Source organism: Panulirus ornatus, chromosome 63 (assembly GCF_036320965.1).
Source record: "Panulirus ornatus isolate Po-2019 chromosome 63, ASM3632096v1, whole genome shotgun sequence".
NCBI lineage: Eukaryota > Metazoa > Arthropoda > Malacostraca > Decapoda > Palinuridae > Panulirus > Panulirus ornatus.
The window spans coordinates 13753779-13770603 of NC_092286.1; the positions used below are offsets into that span (position 1 = coordinate 13753779).

Here is a 16825-nt window from a genome sequence, read left to right on the forward strand (position 1 = left end):
GAAAAAAAGATGGTACTTTAAAACAAATGCTTTAGTGTTCCGTAAAGCGCGACTGGGGCAATATTCCATAAACATCAAGTTTCGGCCAAATTTGGTTTGCTTAGGTTTTGCTTAAGTTAGTGAAGAATGTCCTTGCCGTATTACTATTTGCACTTATTAAAGAACCAACTGCTGCTTGGTAGAATGCAGCGAACGATATCCTCACTCCAATTTGAGTTACCAAAAAGAAATGTGATCTCCCAGGTGTCTTAACTTCCGATTAAATTATCTTTACACAAAGGACTGTCTCAAGCCCTTGTAGTTCCGCTAGTTAGAATAATGTTTGGCGTGAAATATTTTTATCCCCTTTTATCGGTGAAAACTCGGTGATCGGGGAAGAGCTAGTCAGGGAAGAGCTAGTCTTCATCGAAACAGTATGCGAGGCATACTTTCCTAATGTAAAGACTGTTAAAAGAGGTATTCTGGCTACGAGTGCTTCAAGCATGTTGCTCACATCTATATTCTGCCTTTTTTAAACTGTTCTTTTATTATCAGAAATTCTATAAGGTACGATAATAATATTCTATATATGAGTAAGGTTTGCTAAAGCGATGAAAGGCATAACTTCTGACTTCAGTTTCCTACCGTGCTCCTCACTCATCACTTATTTCAGAGTCGAAATTCTACACCTATTACCAAATCATTACCTTACTGTTCTCAAAGGTGTCTGAGATTTCGGAAAGCAATTGATGCAATGAACTTACAAAAGAAGTTACTTAATAAACGCAGTTTATCATTGTCAATCAAACCATGAGCAAATTTGTTACCAATTCTCAACTACCTAAGAAAAAATGCATCAAAATGCTTCCCGATATTGACAAAGATCATTGCTGACAACTCCACAAAAAGGAGAGAGAGAGAGAGAGAGAGAGAGAGAGAGAGAGAGAGAGAGAGAGAGAGAGAGAGAGAGAGAAGAGAGAGAGAGAGCCCTGCCACTGCACTGTTTCTTTTTTCGACGATTTCCTCTCCTAAACTAATAATCCAATGCACTCGTACGCTGACGGACTCAACTCTGCGTTCATACACACCCTTCAATTCTGCTCGCTCATCTCTTGAAGGTTCGAAATAATAGAGAAATTGAGTTCGATAAACGTCTAGTTTAGGTTACGTAAGTGTTAGGCTGTTACGGAAAAGTATCCCGGTCGCGCTAGTCGCACTTTTTACCGAGCGGTTCCACGGGAAAAAAAATCCACTTTCTTTTTCAATATACTCTGTCGATATATATATATATATATATATATATATATATATATATATATATATATATCTAACTTTTTCAGCAGGTTTTCAATCAGCCACTTTATCGATATCTCCAACAACTTCAGAGAAGATAGACGAAACCCACTTTCAAAGAATTTCAATTCAATCTGGGCACAATACGTGCCTTCACCGCCACACTGCTGTGACAGGAGTGCCTCGGTTCGACCAGTTGAATCTTGTTTCGATCAAGCGTCGATATCGTGACTTGGCCTTTTAAAGGATGATACACGGAAACAAAAATATCGAATACATACCATTATTCAACCTATCTTACAAGATGGACTCCCCGTAACCTAAAAATCTCATATAATCTAAGACGAGGGGTCCCGGTCACCTGAAAGACCCTAAAAAAGTCGAAGTTCTCGTCACCTAAAAGCCATTATTAGAAGACACAGCCCCCGTCACCTAAATCATTCATGCAAGACCAGAATACAATCATCTGCATTCATATCAATACACTAAAAATGCTGACTCCCCAGAAAAAGCAATCCTGTGGGCTAACCTTTTAACCCCAAGTTTGTGGGAACTTAAAAACTGTTATGCGTTAAGAAATTTTTCGTTCCGGAAAACGGCCATTATAAAATATAATTCAAGAGTTTTCTCCTCACTCTTAGAATGATAATCAAATGAATGACATCTTAAAATTCACAGCAGTACAACAGTATCAGAAGTCGACTTTCGTGGTCCTGTTGACGGTTGTTTCTGTTGAGGGTGGTGACATCAGAACCTGTGCTGGTCCACAGCTGCGCCACTGTTGGGCTAAGGCTCCACCCGTAGACACACACACACACACACACACACAAAGACACTTCACCACTCTCTCGCCACCCACACAAACCCCTGCAAAGCTTCAGGACTCGCTCCCAGTCCTACACCCAACACACCAATACTTTTTTCTCTAGACACATTCAAGGCGTATGGACCACTTGGTATGGTATGGTACGGTGTATGGAAGGAAGGGTGCTTCTTAACTTGTGACTGTGCCTGCTAGTCTGTTCCGCTTCTGTTTGAAAACCAAAACCTTTCCTTCCTCTTGGAAACATGCAAGAGCACACCGTAAAATATACCCTGAAGAAGGGTGATCGTTCTATCTCTTCCAGCTATTGCCATGGTGCTTTGATTCCTACTATTTCCAAAAATTTGAGGACCCCCCCCCTCCAACTCTCATTCCCTTAAACATTTTTGAATCTTAGCAGTCTGTCTAATCATCAATGGCTTCCGCAGAACACCACCAACTGGTCATATCCTTTACTTTATCACTAATAATTGATCATCATCTCTCAGAGACGAGAGAATCTCCTGTTGTTGCCCTTTGTATATTACAAACTTTTAACAAATTATGGCATAAGGGATTTATCTCCAAGCTCATCTCTTTAGGCTCCCCCCCCCCCCCATCTATGTAACTGTTGACAAATGAGCCTTTATTTCCCTATCAACAACAGTGTTCCTTCCTTCTTTTCATCAACCATTTACTATCCACCAAATGATAACCACAGGCACTCGTATACTACTTCAACCCTCCCGGCATTCTTCCACTTCCTTCAAATCAACTCCATCCACCCTCCCGTGACATGCGTCTCGTCTCGACAAAACTACACAGGATATAAACAAGAGGGGTAGATGCAATAGGGTTAAATTCAATGACTCGAAAACCTAATTTCAACCCCTCTCTCTTAACCACCTCGCAACTTTCCCATCTCTTCTGATGGATTTATAATTCCACAATATACATACTTGGTATCACTGCGACTTTTATCTTGGAAACCTCACATTACAGTGGTAGCTCCTCTTCTCTTTAACCCTTTTCATCTCAATTTGGCTCGGCCTCTATGTGGATCTGAACTCGTGGCCGGACCTTCAACCGGAAAACACGCAAACGTTTCATCACTCCACTCCACCCATACCACACGTAACATCATTATGGTTACGTCAATCTTCACTCCACACGAGTACCGCAGCCAGGATGACAGTCACCACTCTTCACCCTCGCACATACTCCAGCTACGCTGCATGTCACTCTTAATCCTCACATTCACGCCACAACTTAGCTAATTACAAGTCTGCCACTCTTGAACCACGCACAAAATAGGTTAGGCTACGATTTACTTTTTACTCACACCACATTTAAACAAAAAGTCGCTCTTCATGCAAACCATAGCGTAGTAACTCTTAACCCTTTCACACACACACACACACACACACATACACACACACACACACAGCTACGGTATCAGTACCGCTTCACGCATAAGAGGAAGTAGGTGGCAAGCAACCACGACGTGAGGTACAACCGCCGAGGTATCAGGAAGGTTAGGGACGGCAGCACAGTTGGACAGCACCACAGTAGCTGTTCAGTTCTCCTTCCTGGCCCAGATTGCTGTCTTTTCTTTCTCCCTCACATACAAGTGGGTTACTGGCTTTCTGTCCACTTACATACACTCTCACCATCTTTCACTTAATACACAACTTTGATTCAGCACTCATTTTCCTGTGATAAGGGCTACGCGCAAGCCTTGCCTAATGACAAAATCTCTGGGCAAATAAAGTTTAAGATAGCGCTTCCCTCATACGGTGCAAACACACACACACACACACACACACGACCTTCTGTGGCGTAGTGGTTTGCGTCACTGACCATGAATCAGCACGGGCCAGCCCCAGGTCGGATTAGTAGTGGCTCGATTCCCAGGCGTGGCAGTCGGCCTACACCCAACCCAGGTGTTCATCCTTCCCTCGGGGATGGTTGATAAATGGGCATCTGGCTTGGGTTGGGGTTCGAGTCCGTACACACATAACAATGAATACATGGTATATATTAATAAGGTTAAGAGACAAAGCAACAAAAGTAAAACTCCCCCCCCCCTTTAATACACAAATGATAATGACAAATAGTAATGGGCTTCGGAAGTGTTGTGGTTAGCGTGGCTGACCATGATTCACGTACGGGCCCGTCCAAACTTGAATTTTGGATGCGGCAGTCGGCCCAAAGACAAAACGAGCTGTTTATCCTCCCCTTGGGTCTGGTAGATATGTGGATAACTGGCTTTATCTAGGGTGTGTTTGTATACATGTGCTACTAAAAATAGTCTATAAGAAAGAGACGACATAAGCGCAAAATTCTAATTTCGTAAACATACAAAGACGAGGCAAATAAGTAAAACTTCTTTCCCAGTAACCATAAAGCTAGCTTACCAGTCACTCTTCGCCCTTATGCACCACAGCTCGCTGGCAATCACTCTATCCCCAACACGCAAGCATACAGCTAAGTAAGCAGCAGTTATTCAACACCCACACACATGATTTCCTGTTTGTTTACACTGCCCCTCGACCAGTGACGCCGTCATAAAATGCTTCATCTGACCTCACCATGCCGTGGCTTTTTTTTTTATTTTAATTTTTAACAATTTAGACCATACTCTCTTAATAAAAATCACTGTAGATCTGCCACTTCACCAAGATGCGCCTGTAACAATAAGGTTCAAAGGTAGGGTACTTAGGTCATATATGAAGTGAAAGCGTGTACAATCTTAGAATCAACTTGGTCTTAATAACCTAGGAAGTCGATTAGCCTTTAGCCCATATAATCAACCAACTAACCAACCAGGGTATACATACATACATGGAGGACATGGAGGAAGTGGGGAAGAATATGCTGAAAGATTTTTCAGCTATCATCTTTCTCGGCATATCTATTCCATAAATCCTTTCGTAACTTCTGGCCTCAAAATTCGTTAATATGTTATAACATGACTTCTTGATAGAAAACTGGCCCCTCCGTTTCTATGTTCAAGAACGACATCCTGAAACAACGCGAGGAAACCGTCATATCAACGACAGGGTTGATTCCGATAGTGGAGAAGGCGACGACGAACTTGACGAGGGAGCTGAACCACAGCAATGACGACGACGGCAGAAACAGGAAATGACTAGTTAAGAATGAGATTGAAAATCACAACGGTCACATCGATTAATCCTGATATTGGCAACGGAGACTTCTGGTGCTTCTGCTTGGATGTGGGCGATGATGGCTCACAATTGACAGGCAGTGAAGAACAACAAGAAGGGGCGGCCCTCCCACGCCCTTCACCTTGGCCTTGCTTATAACCGTAACAACTGGCCGGTGTGAGTCATAGCCTAGCTCGCACCCAAGACTGGGGGAAGAGGAGTGCAGGATGAGGGCGGGACCCGCGGTGGCAAGGAAGGGCATTACCATAAGAAGTAACCCTCCATTTATTCTACTTTGAAGCAAATAAAACGCTCGACGGAGAACGAGTTAACGCTTCGTTAAAAATAGCAAGAGAACCACACAGAGCAACTTTGACATACACAGATAATCCCCAAGGAATGAACGCTTAGCTCACAATATATCTCATAGTTCTTTATTATTTCTCCTTAGTCAATTATCTTTTCCATTATATCAAGCAGCAGAGGAGAATAATTCACTCACAACCAGCGCCCCATACCTTTCTGCTGACCAACCGAACCATCGACAGTCTTCAAAACCTACGAAGTTACAAGCAATTTCTCTTAAGACCTAACCCAACTCCCCTGGAACACACGAGGGGCGCACGATAATTACAACCACTGCGGACACCATTATAGTTCTGCAGCGGAAGTTCTACCAGCCGAAGCACGCTACCCACCACCTTGTTTCATTTTTACGGTCACACTTTTCAGGCTCCGCTTCCGTTTCGTAGCTATACTGACAATTATTCTAAGCACGTAGCAAGCTTCAACTTCATAAACCTCACAAACTGGAGCGTCCACACTTTTCAGAACCCACTTACTCACAAAATGACACGTTGAACACCGGAACATAACGAAAAATTACTTAACGTGCCTTTGATAATAAAGCATAACTCGGTGAACTTTTTTTTTTATTAAAGTGCCAATGAAGATGGCAGTCGTTACTGAAAAGTTATTTCCTGATGTTTAACTTCATGCTTATACAACCTACTCTATCCACGAATAATCTAACGGTCTCCAATACACGTTAAAGCAGTAACATTATCATTTCCTGAGTGCGTAGTGACGACAAAACAAGAATTCTGGCGTCACAAAGAAGAACGACCGCCAACTCAACGTCCACGGTGTCGGTTACCACCTTGGCCCACACCCAGACAACAAAAACTTAACCAGTGCATTGCGACATCTACTCCTACTGGTTATATCAAAGTCCTGAGTGGCTTATACTTCACAAACAAAAGGTAACCTCAAGTACGACCGTAAAAAAGCCTGGTTACCATTAATTGTCGAATGTCACAGCCTGTACAGGCCTCAATGGTATCTCTCTGTTCCTGCCTACCTGCCTATCATGAAGCCTCGCCCACACACTCGTGCCACTCAGCGTTCAGTCCCGCAAACAGACATTGCTGTTTAATGAATTTTTGTCAACTGAATGACAATGATAATTTTACAGGCTTTCAACGCCAACATATGTGCCAGTGACGAAATCCAATAAATCATATAACGTTACTGAGAGAGAACAGTTTTGTGCTCATAAAGAGGTGTGGCTTTCTCCGCCACACACACACACACACACATATATATATATATATATATATATATATATATATATATATATATATATATATATGTATATATATATATATATATATATATATATATATATATATATATATATATATATATATATACATATATATATTGGAAAGGATCACAATTTTGCGCGATCAAGTATATTCTTATGAGTCCACGGGGAAAATGAAACACGATAAGTTCCCAAGTGCACTTTCGTGTAATAATCACATCATCAGGGGAGACACAAGAAATATAAGTCAGTTGATATACAACGAAGAGTCGTAGCTAGGACGCCAAATGGCGTGTTTCATTTTCCCCGTGGACTCAGGAATATATATAGCGAGGTAGCGCAAGGAAACAGACGAAAGAATGGCCCAAACCACCTACACACACATGTATATACATACACGTCCACACACGCAAATATACATACCTATATATCTCAACGTATACATATATATACACACAAATACATATACATATATACACATGTACATAATTCATACTGTCTGCCTTTATTCATTCCCATCGCCACCCCGCCACACATGAAATAACAATCCCCTCCCCCGCATGTGCGAGAGGTAGCGCTATTAAAAGACAACAATAGCCACATTCGTTCACACTCAATCTCTAGCCGTCATGTATAATGCACTGAAACCACAGCTCCCTTTCCACATCCAGGCCCCACAGAACTTTTCATGGTTTACCCCAGACGCTTCACACGCCCTGGTTCAATCCATTGACAGCACGTCCAATTCACTCTATTCCTTGCACGCCTTTCACCCTCCTGCATGTTCAGGCCCCAATCACTCAAAATCTTTTTCACTCCATCTTTCCACCTAAAATTTGGTCTCCCACTTCTCCTCGATCCCTCCACCCCTGACACATAAATCCTCTTGGTCAATCTTTCCTCACTTCATTCTCTCCATGTGACCAAACCATTTCAAAACACCCTCTTCTGCTCTCACAACCACACTCTTTTTATTAACACACATCTCTCTTACCTTATTATTACTTACTCGACCAAACCACTTCACACCACATATTGTCCTCAAACATCTCATTTCCAGCACATCCACCCTCCTCCGCACAACTCTATCTATAGCTCACGCCTCGCACCCATATAACATTGTTGGAACCACTTTTCCTTCAAACATACCCATTTTTGCTTTCCGAGATAATGTTCTCGACTTCCACACATTCTTCAACGCTCCCAGAATTTTCGCCCCCTCCCCCACCCTATGATTCACTTCCGCTTCCATGGTTCCATCCGCTGCCAAATCCACTCCCAGATATCTAAAACACTTTACTTCCTCCAGTTTTTCTCCATTCAAACTTACCTCCCAATTGACTTGTCCCTCAAATCTACTGTAGCTAATAACCTTGCTCTTATTCACATTTACTCTCAGCTTTCTTCTTTCACACACTTTACCAAACTCAGTCACCAGCTTCTGCAGTTTCTCACACGAATCAGCCACCAGCGCTGTATCATCAGCGAACAACAACTGACTCACTTCGTAAGGTCTCTCATCCACAACAGACTGCATACTTGCCTCTCTTTCCAAAACTCTTGCATTCACCTCCCTAACAACCCCATCCATAAACAAATTAAACAACCATGGAGACATCAAACACCCCTTGCCGCAAACCAACACTCACTGAGAACAATCACTTTCCTCTCTTCCTACACGTACACAAGCCTTACATCTTCGATAAAACTTGGCTGAGCGTCATATGACAAATAATCCTTTTAACTTTGAATATCCAAAGGCCAGCTCAACAATATTCAAGGCTATACTCCACCCAACCCACTGAAGGTTACCTTGAAGTATGGAGGGCTGTGAAATCGAAACCATTAAGAAACATCACAGACAATCGGTCTCCTTCGTCAGGCGGGAGACTTCCCAGGCCTGGCGGCTCTCGGGTCCCGCGTACCCTGACGTTCTTCGACCACAAGACGAAACCACAACCACTAATCGCTGCAGTTAGATGTGCTTGTCTAAAGAGTGAATACAGCATGCCACTACCTCAACGTAGTTTATAAGTGTGATTAAGCACAAGTACCCCCTCTAATTAGTTCCGTATCAATGTTAAACATGCAGTACGTAAACACAAAACATCTTATGACACTTTCTACTTCCATGCTGAGAAAATGATTCTACATTCATTGTGTTACCCATTAATGCTCCCTATTGACAATGATGTCTTGTTCTACGTTAGCGGCTACAAAAAAAAAAAAAAATCAGAGGAACTAATTAGCAGCTCTCCCTTTTTCAGTGCCGGCACTTCAAGTAATCTCACTCGACAGTATAATACATTTCCATCGTCCTGAATGCGTGTCTTTCCCTTCTTTGTCGAAGATTCCATTCACGGGCAAACGTTTTTCTCGAGGCTTAAATGCCGATAAATGACAGAGCAAATTACTTCATTAAATAAAAAGCCACGGCCACAAGCTGCTTTGCCCCCAAAAGAGGAAGAAATCGTCGAGACACTTGCATCGTTATATACTTATCCCAAATGACTTTCTTGATACCAAATTGTCAAAAATGTATATCGACCATGCAGAGATGTAGGCATAAAGCCGTATGATCGTAATGGGAACAAAAGAAAAAAAGGAACAAAGTCTAGCAACAATCTTGTACGGGATGACTTCCCTTGGTGTAATGAGTTACGGATATATCTCTCTCTCTCCTGTCCACGTACAAGGCAAAAAGAAAAAAAAGAATTACCACTTTATAAGTGAAACAATATGATACTAAAGACGAAGCGTTTTGAGAAATGTCCATTGGTCTGGCCTAACGCTGGTAGCCCTGCTTTCAGGATCTTGCAATATAGCAAATGCTAGTGACATTCTTGTAATATGCCGTAATAAATGATATAATTTTGATTTCATATTTCGATGAAATAACTATAAAGTGGGGCTACAAAACTAATTGGAAATGTCTCAATCACGCCTACCAACCCTAACTAGACATTCTAGTCGTACTAATAATTTTGAAATTCATCGAACCCATCCGGGGATACTTTTTTTTTCTTTACACTTTGTTCTGTACAAACATTGAAAAGTATTTCACTATTTGTGTGCAACAAAATGACACCACGGACGAAGCATTTTGAGAAATTCCCATTGGTTTGGCTTCGCATTGGCAGCCCTGATTTCTTGATAGTTAAATATATTGATTGATAACATTTCCTGTCATTTACCATAATAAATGTTATAGTAATGATTGATTTTTTCGATGGATTTAGCTACAAAGTAGGGCTATCGTAATCATTAACAGATGTCTCAAATTCATGTTACCAAGCCTACCGAGAAAAGACGAATCGTTCGACCATATCGAAATTCGTCGGACCAATCCGGGAAGATATCTATCTATCTATCTATCTATCTATATATATATATATATATATATATATATATATATATATATATATATATATATATTTTACCGTGTGTTCCTTAACAGCAACATCCGCGTTAACGTTACATTCAGGCTCCACTGTAACTAAAGTTGGCATAGCCCTTGGCGCCACTTAATCCGCCACCTATAACACACCACCGCCGCCTGTGAAGCCGAAATGGAGGCTACACGACTAGTCCCGACTTTCAAAATGATTCCACCTCCATTGCGAGAGACGATTCTTCGTACATCGTGACACTCAACCCCCTTGAGCTCACAGGGGTACGAGTTTTGAGCACGGTGGTACGACCACTGGGCATGACTGCCTGGTCTTTCACATGATCCTTCACATGTGGGTCATGTCATAATACTCACAGGATCGTCGCTACGTCGGGCTTAACAGTCATCTACCTGTCGTCTTTACAATGCCATCATTCAGTTCCATCTACGAAATGATACTACTGCTGGCATCTTCATCCTCTTCCTACGGTAAACACACACACACACACACACACACACACACACACACAAAACCACGTATTACTTATACGTACTTAGGTATAAATATAAAAATCTTATAGATACAGTTCAGGTTAAAATTTCTCCCTGACATTCATTCTCCAAAGACATGGCAACGAATATTTCTGTGATCCTTGTTGAACGAGCAGCAGATCCGTGCTACCCAGTACCTACTCCCAGTCGGCTGGCGCCATCACCAGCCTCTCAAGAGAATCAAGCAGCATTTGCATAATCGCGACCCACCATCGATTACTCTCAGTCGAGACTCGTTCACGGATACGAACCAATCTTTACTAGCAATTCCACGCTGGGTAACCCGTGCCGAGTCGTGCAAAGGACTTGTTTGAATGTAGTACTTCACAGTTGCGGATCAGTGTAGAACAGCTTCTGCCATACCAGTGTAGAACAGCTTCTGCAATACCAGTCACAAAAAACTATTTTGATAAAAAGCAATGAACTGCAGTGTAATGATGCATGTGACGAATTATCCAACCCCTGTATATATACATTTTTTTTCACTGGAATTCTGTGTATCAATATCAGCCATGGTATGTTGGCTAGTAAAACAAAACACAGCTTGTCAGTGTTTACATGTAAGAAGTATCGCCAACAAAAGCAGACCCACAGAAGCAGCCTGGATTCTGTAACGTTAGATCCTCGCGTGACCACCGTTACAACCCGGCCAAAACGGTTAACTGAACAGTGTTTTAACATATTCTCCAAACCATGTACAAGCGAGTGGAACCGGCTGTTTACTGCTCCATAAGCATCATCTAAGTTCAATTCCTGCAGGGAAAGCAAATTGTTAGTGTGGCTTGTCAGAGCAGGTCTAATATGCTACCCCGCGATCAGAGGGCTTGCTGCTGCTGCTGCTGCTGCTGCCTTGCTATTGATCAGACGAGCCGAGGAAGGAAAGCTTTAATCATCCTTACATTCCTCAAACATTCCAGGCATAATACAAACAAGTCCTCTTACAACAGCAACTGCTAGGCTTGTGTACAGGAACTGTTTACTCGCATCTGTCGTGTAGCCAATCACCGCAGGGATTGATGGGTAATTACATCTCGCTGTTTCACTACGTTGTGATAAGTGTGATTATCTACCTACCGTATGAGACACCCAGATATACTTTGAAAACTGCAAAGAGGACGTGAAACAAAGTGAAACAGTTTCATGCCACCATAACCAACGACAACAACAGACAAAAGAGAGCAAGATTCACTCTATATCTGCGTCAGCATTGCAGCAGTCACGTACACCTGTTTCCCAGAAAAGCTCCTCTTCCTTCCTCGAAACACACTAATCAAGATGAAACAACCGCCTTTGTTTGTAACATTCCCGAGCTCCGTTGAAAGCTGTAATTTTCCCAGTGTTTTGGGATTATAAAGTTAGACACGTTTCGAGACCAGATTCCTTCAGATTAGAGCAAAGCGTCACCCTTCCACGACAAAGCCATTACCAACATAGGTTTTATGATTACAATGCCCCCAGCACGTCTGCTGCACTGCCCTCATCAGAGCAATATTTACTTTTCAAAAGCTAGGGAATGTTGTACAGGTTCTGCAATTATTCTTTGGAACGGCTATTCCATAACTACAAGTCCCTGATTTGCCATAAAATGGAGTACTGCTCCCAGATCTGAAGCGCTCTTCTCCTGTCTCTCTTAGCCAGTGTAATCGGCAGCCTAGTGTTTTATCAACCCTCCCGCGATTACCTCTCCAAAGCCATCCCTTTCCGTCTGCTGTTTCGTTGCTTTTCTCGCTGTTCAATACGTATCATTTTGGCCACTGCTCTCGAAAGCTGTCTGTTGTCCCAGCCCCTTTGATCTGGTTTGGCAGTATTCTTCAGCAGGTGCTTCCCACACTCTGTCTGTGAAGAGCAGCCATGTGAGGACAACCCGTTTGACACCTTTCCTGGGGCTGCGCTGTGGAAATCTTGCTACGTCTTTTGTCTCCCCTCTTCCTATAACCTAAGAGTCGCGTCTACGATCACATGAATAGTTCAAATTAATGCTTCCTGTATTCTCTCTTTTTATACTTACTTTTTATCCCAGATAGCCCTAATTGGGGCATGCTTTTGTCAGTCCCAAGATTGTTAATATATATATATATATATATATATATATATATATATATATATATATATATATATATATATATATATATATATATATCGTTAAGGTGCCATGGCTTCACAAGCACCCATCCGAGTAATCCGAAAGGGGCCAGAAAAAAAAAAAATAGATGACATCTCAATAGTGGGCTGGTACAAAATGGAACCACTGCAATGTCAGTGACCCAAATCATTTCTGAGAGGCGCCACCTCTGTTCCTCTTAATCAGGATGCTGATCACGTTCAATTCATAATCAGCAGCTAAGCACTATACAGAGAGTATCTATGTCAACACTCATGCTGATTTAGCACTGTAGATCCTTTATATACTGAAGAGATTAACGGTGTCACTGATATCCGATCTCAGGTATTACATGGGCAGGCGTCTTCAAAGCCAAAGGATAGCAGGTTCTTTACACAGCAGACGACGCCTGCTGCAATCCCCTTCCAGCTATCCATCCGTCCCACAACTTATCCTGACCAATATTTGAAGAAAAAAAATTCTCTCTCTCTCTCTCTCTCTCTCTCTCTCTCTCTCTCTCTCTCTCTCTCTCTCTCTCTCAAGTTCTTAAGATCATATAACTCTTGGCCAGAACCTAACTAATCGCTTTAAAGTGAAAGTCACACAATTGCCGACTACAGCCTAACATTACCTGGATCATGGTCAAGACCAATTGCGCCCACAAAGATAAAACAAACCCACACCACACATCAGTACCAAACGAGTGCTGGTTGCATTAGTTAACATCATAGCACATTTTTTTTTTCTTCCGCCGACACCCAACAGAAGCTCGGATAATAATAATGCCTACTGTCAATTCACCTTCAAACTTTCACCAAATGTAATGACTCATGACGTTAAGCAATTACATACCAATTAATATACGAGAAGGCACGAAAGGTTTCTGTTACTACCAAACGTTAAACTTAAAATGAAGCACTAATGGAGGAGGGAAAGCCCGGGTGTTATACGGTTGAAATAAGTTGGTTAGTTCAAAACAGGCTGCGTCGATATATATATATATATATATATATATATATATATATATATATATATATATATATATATATATATATATTATTTCGAGGCCTTCACATACTTCTGACGGGCGGTAACTGTGTCGAGCAGTGTAAGCTAGGCAAGCGGGAGGTCTCACCGTGTCCTACATCTAAGCTGCTCAACTCGCTGTCACTACCTAGTAGGAGTTTACTTTTACTTCAGTCTTCTCCACGTGAAGACTGGAATCATCTACCACGAGGGGGGACGTTTCTCAAGCATCCTATTGAGTATGCTCTTTTAAGAAGACCAGCAGCATAATAAGAAAAACTGTTGCTTGCTTTGGAAGCTTCGAATCTTTAAAGACTCTTTGTTGCGTATGTGTGTGTGTTTGCACAACTTTTACGAACAATGAATCAATCAGAATGAAATATAACATCAAATAATGGTTTAAATTTCCATTATTATATCTTCCAAAAATATATATTAAGAGTCCCAATAGGAACGAAGAGAAATAATGAGCGAAATCAGGGTTCTGCTCAGAAGCTGTCTTCCCTCTATAATGGTACCAAGCACTTGAATCATAATTGAGGGAACACAGCTACTGAGCAGAACCCAACTTTGATACTAACAATGGGGCGGCTTCTGAACACGATCCTTTCACTGACGTCATATTATTACAAAATTAATGCTCCTGTTTTGAACTGGAGGGTATATATATATATATATATATATATATATATATATATATATATATATATATATATATATATATATATATTTCTTTTTCTTTCAAACTATTCACCATTTCCCGCGTTAGCGAGGTAGCGTTAAGAACAGAGGACTGGGCCTTTGAGGGAACATCCTCACCTGGCCCCCTTCTCTGTTCCTTCTTTTGGGAAAAAAAAAGCATTAATAAACATTCATCCATGACTCCTCTGAGGTGAGAAGTTCTCTCACAAGATGATGCTCCTAATGACAGCTTTGCAGATGACGACTTTTCAATTGCGGAGTTAACCACAAGCAGGTAGAGTCTCATTATATATATATATATATATATATATATATATATATATATATATAATGAAACCAATTAATTTATCCATATCCACCGTAATACTATTACGTAAATGTCCTGTTACATCGTTTTCTATGGCCGAAAAAAGTATTATCACAATTCATTGAAGGTTTATATGAAATACAATAAGCAATATTCATATCTACATTCATAAAACAATCTGATACAACAAAGACAACATATATATATATATATATATATATATATATATATATATATATATATATATATATATATATATATATTGACATATACTTTGTCGCTGTCTCCCGCGTTAGCGATGTAGCGCAAGGAAACAGACGAAAGAATGGCCCAACCCACCCACATACACATGTATATACATACACGTCCACACACGCACATATACATACCTGTACATTTCAACGTATATATATATATATATATATATATATATATATATATATATATATATATATATATATATATATATATATATATATGCATGTACATAATTCATACCTGCTGTCTTCACTCATCCCCGTTGCCACCCCGTCACACATGAAATGACAACCCCCTCCCCCCACATGCGCGGGAGGTAGCGCCAGGAAAATATAACAAAGGCCACATTCGTTCACACTCAGTCTCTAGCTGACATGTATAATGTACCGAAACCACAGCTTCCTTTCCACATCCAGGCCCCACAAAACTTTCCATGGTTTACCCCAGACGTTGGAAAGGATCACAATTTTGCGCGTGATCAAGTATATTCCTACGGGTTCACGGGGAAAATGCAACACGATAAGTTCCCAAGTACACTTTCGTGTAATAATGACATCATCAGGGGAGACACAAGAGAGAAATATAACAGTAAGTTGATATACAACGAAGAGACGTAGCTAAGACGCCATTTGGTAAACACGAGATTGTCCAAGACAGAAAACGAGCGTATCATAAACTTATTATGTGGACACGTAGGGAAATTATTTACAAATTCTATCAACAATAAAGCTATCCAATTTGTATAGACCTTCACTAATTCAAAGGTTATAATTCTTTGTGTATCTAATAACAGATGATTCAATGATATTTCTCGTGGTACTGGAGTTAGTTAATAAGTGAGATGGCATTACTCCAGTCAATACAATCATCATAGTTTTTAACGTGATTAAACAAGGCATTTGATTCTTGTCTTGTTCTTATATTCATGTTGCTTAAGTCTAACAGAAAGATCCTTACCAGTCTACCCAACACAAAACTTATCACAATTTCTACATGGCACTTTATAGATGCACCCAGGAGAATCTTCTGGCGAGTTCCTGATTAAGATATTCTTTATAGTATTATTGTTGCTGAAGGCAACATTTACATTAAAGGATTTAAGCGACATGGGAAGTAAAGTAAAATTATTATCAAAAGGGAGAACAAAAAGATTCTTTGTCACTGGGAGGTTTGGGCTCAACTCTATAAAATGATTTTGCTAACTTAAGGGTTTTATCAATGAAAGATCTAGGGTATTTTAACTTAGATCCAGTAGAATATATCTTCTCAAACTCATCATCCATAAACTTTGGAGTGCAAATACGTAATGCCCTAAGGAACATAGACTGAAATTATGATAATCTGTCATGTTGAGATGAGTAATAATGGATATATGAACATACATTGGTGTGTGTATATATATATATGAGAGAGAGAGAGAGAGAGAGAGAGAGAGAGAGAGAGAGAGAGAGAGAGAGAGAGAGAGAGAGAGAGAGAGAGAGAGTTACCGTACTCAGTCTACATACGGTTACATCGCAAATGAAAAGTCACCCCTGGCAAGGTTATATCATTAGAATGAGTCTCGTCAAAAAAACTTTCAACCTAAAGGAGATCACAATTCCCAGGCACTGGAATCAGCGCAGCTATGTGCTGCAGAAG

The 16825-nt window shown here is 40.8% G+C and overlaps 1 protein-coding gene across 4 annotated transcripts in view; it reads right to left on the bottom strand.

Annotated features, from left to right (window-relative positions):
• atos (atos homolog atossa) overlaps positions 1 to 16825 on the bottom strand; it is a 271964-nt gene that overhangs the window by 41149 nt on the left and 213990 nt on the right. The gene's annotated exons all lie outside the window — the stretch shown is intronic.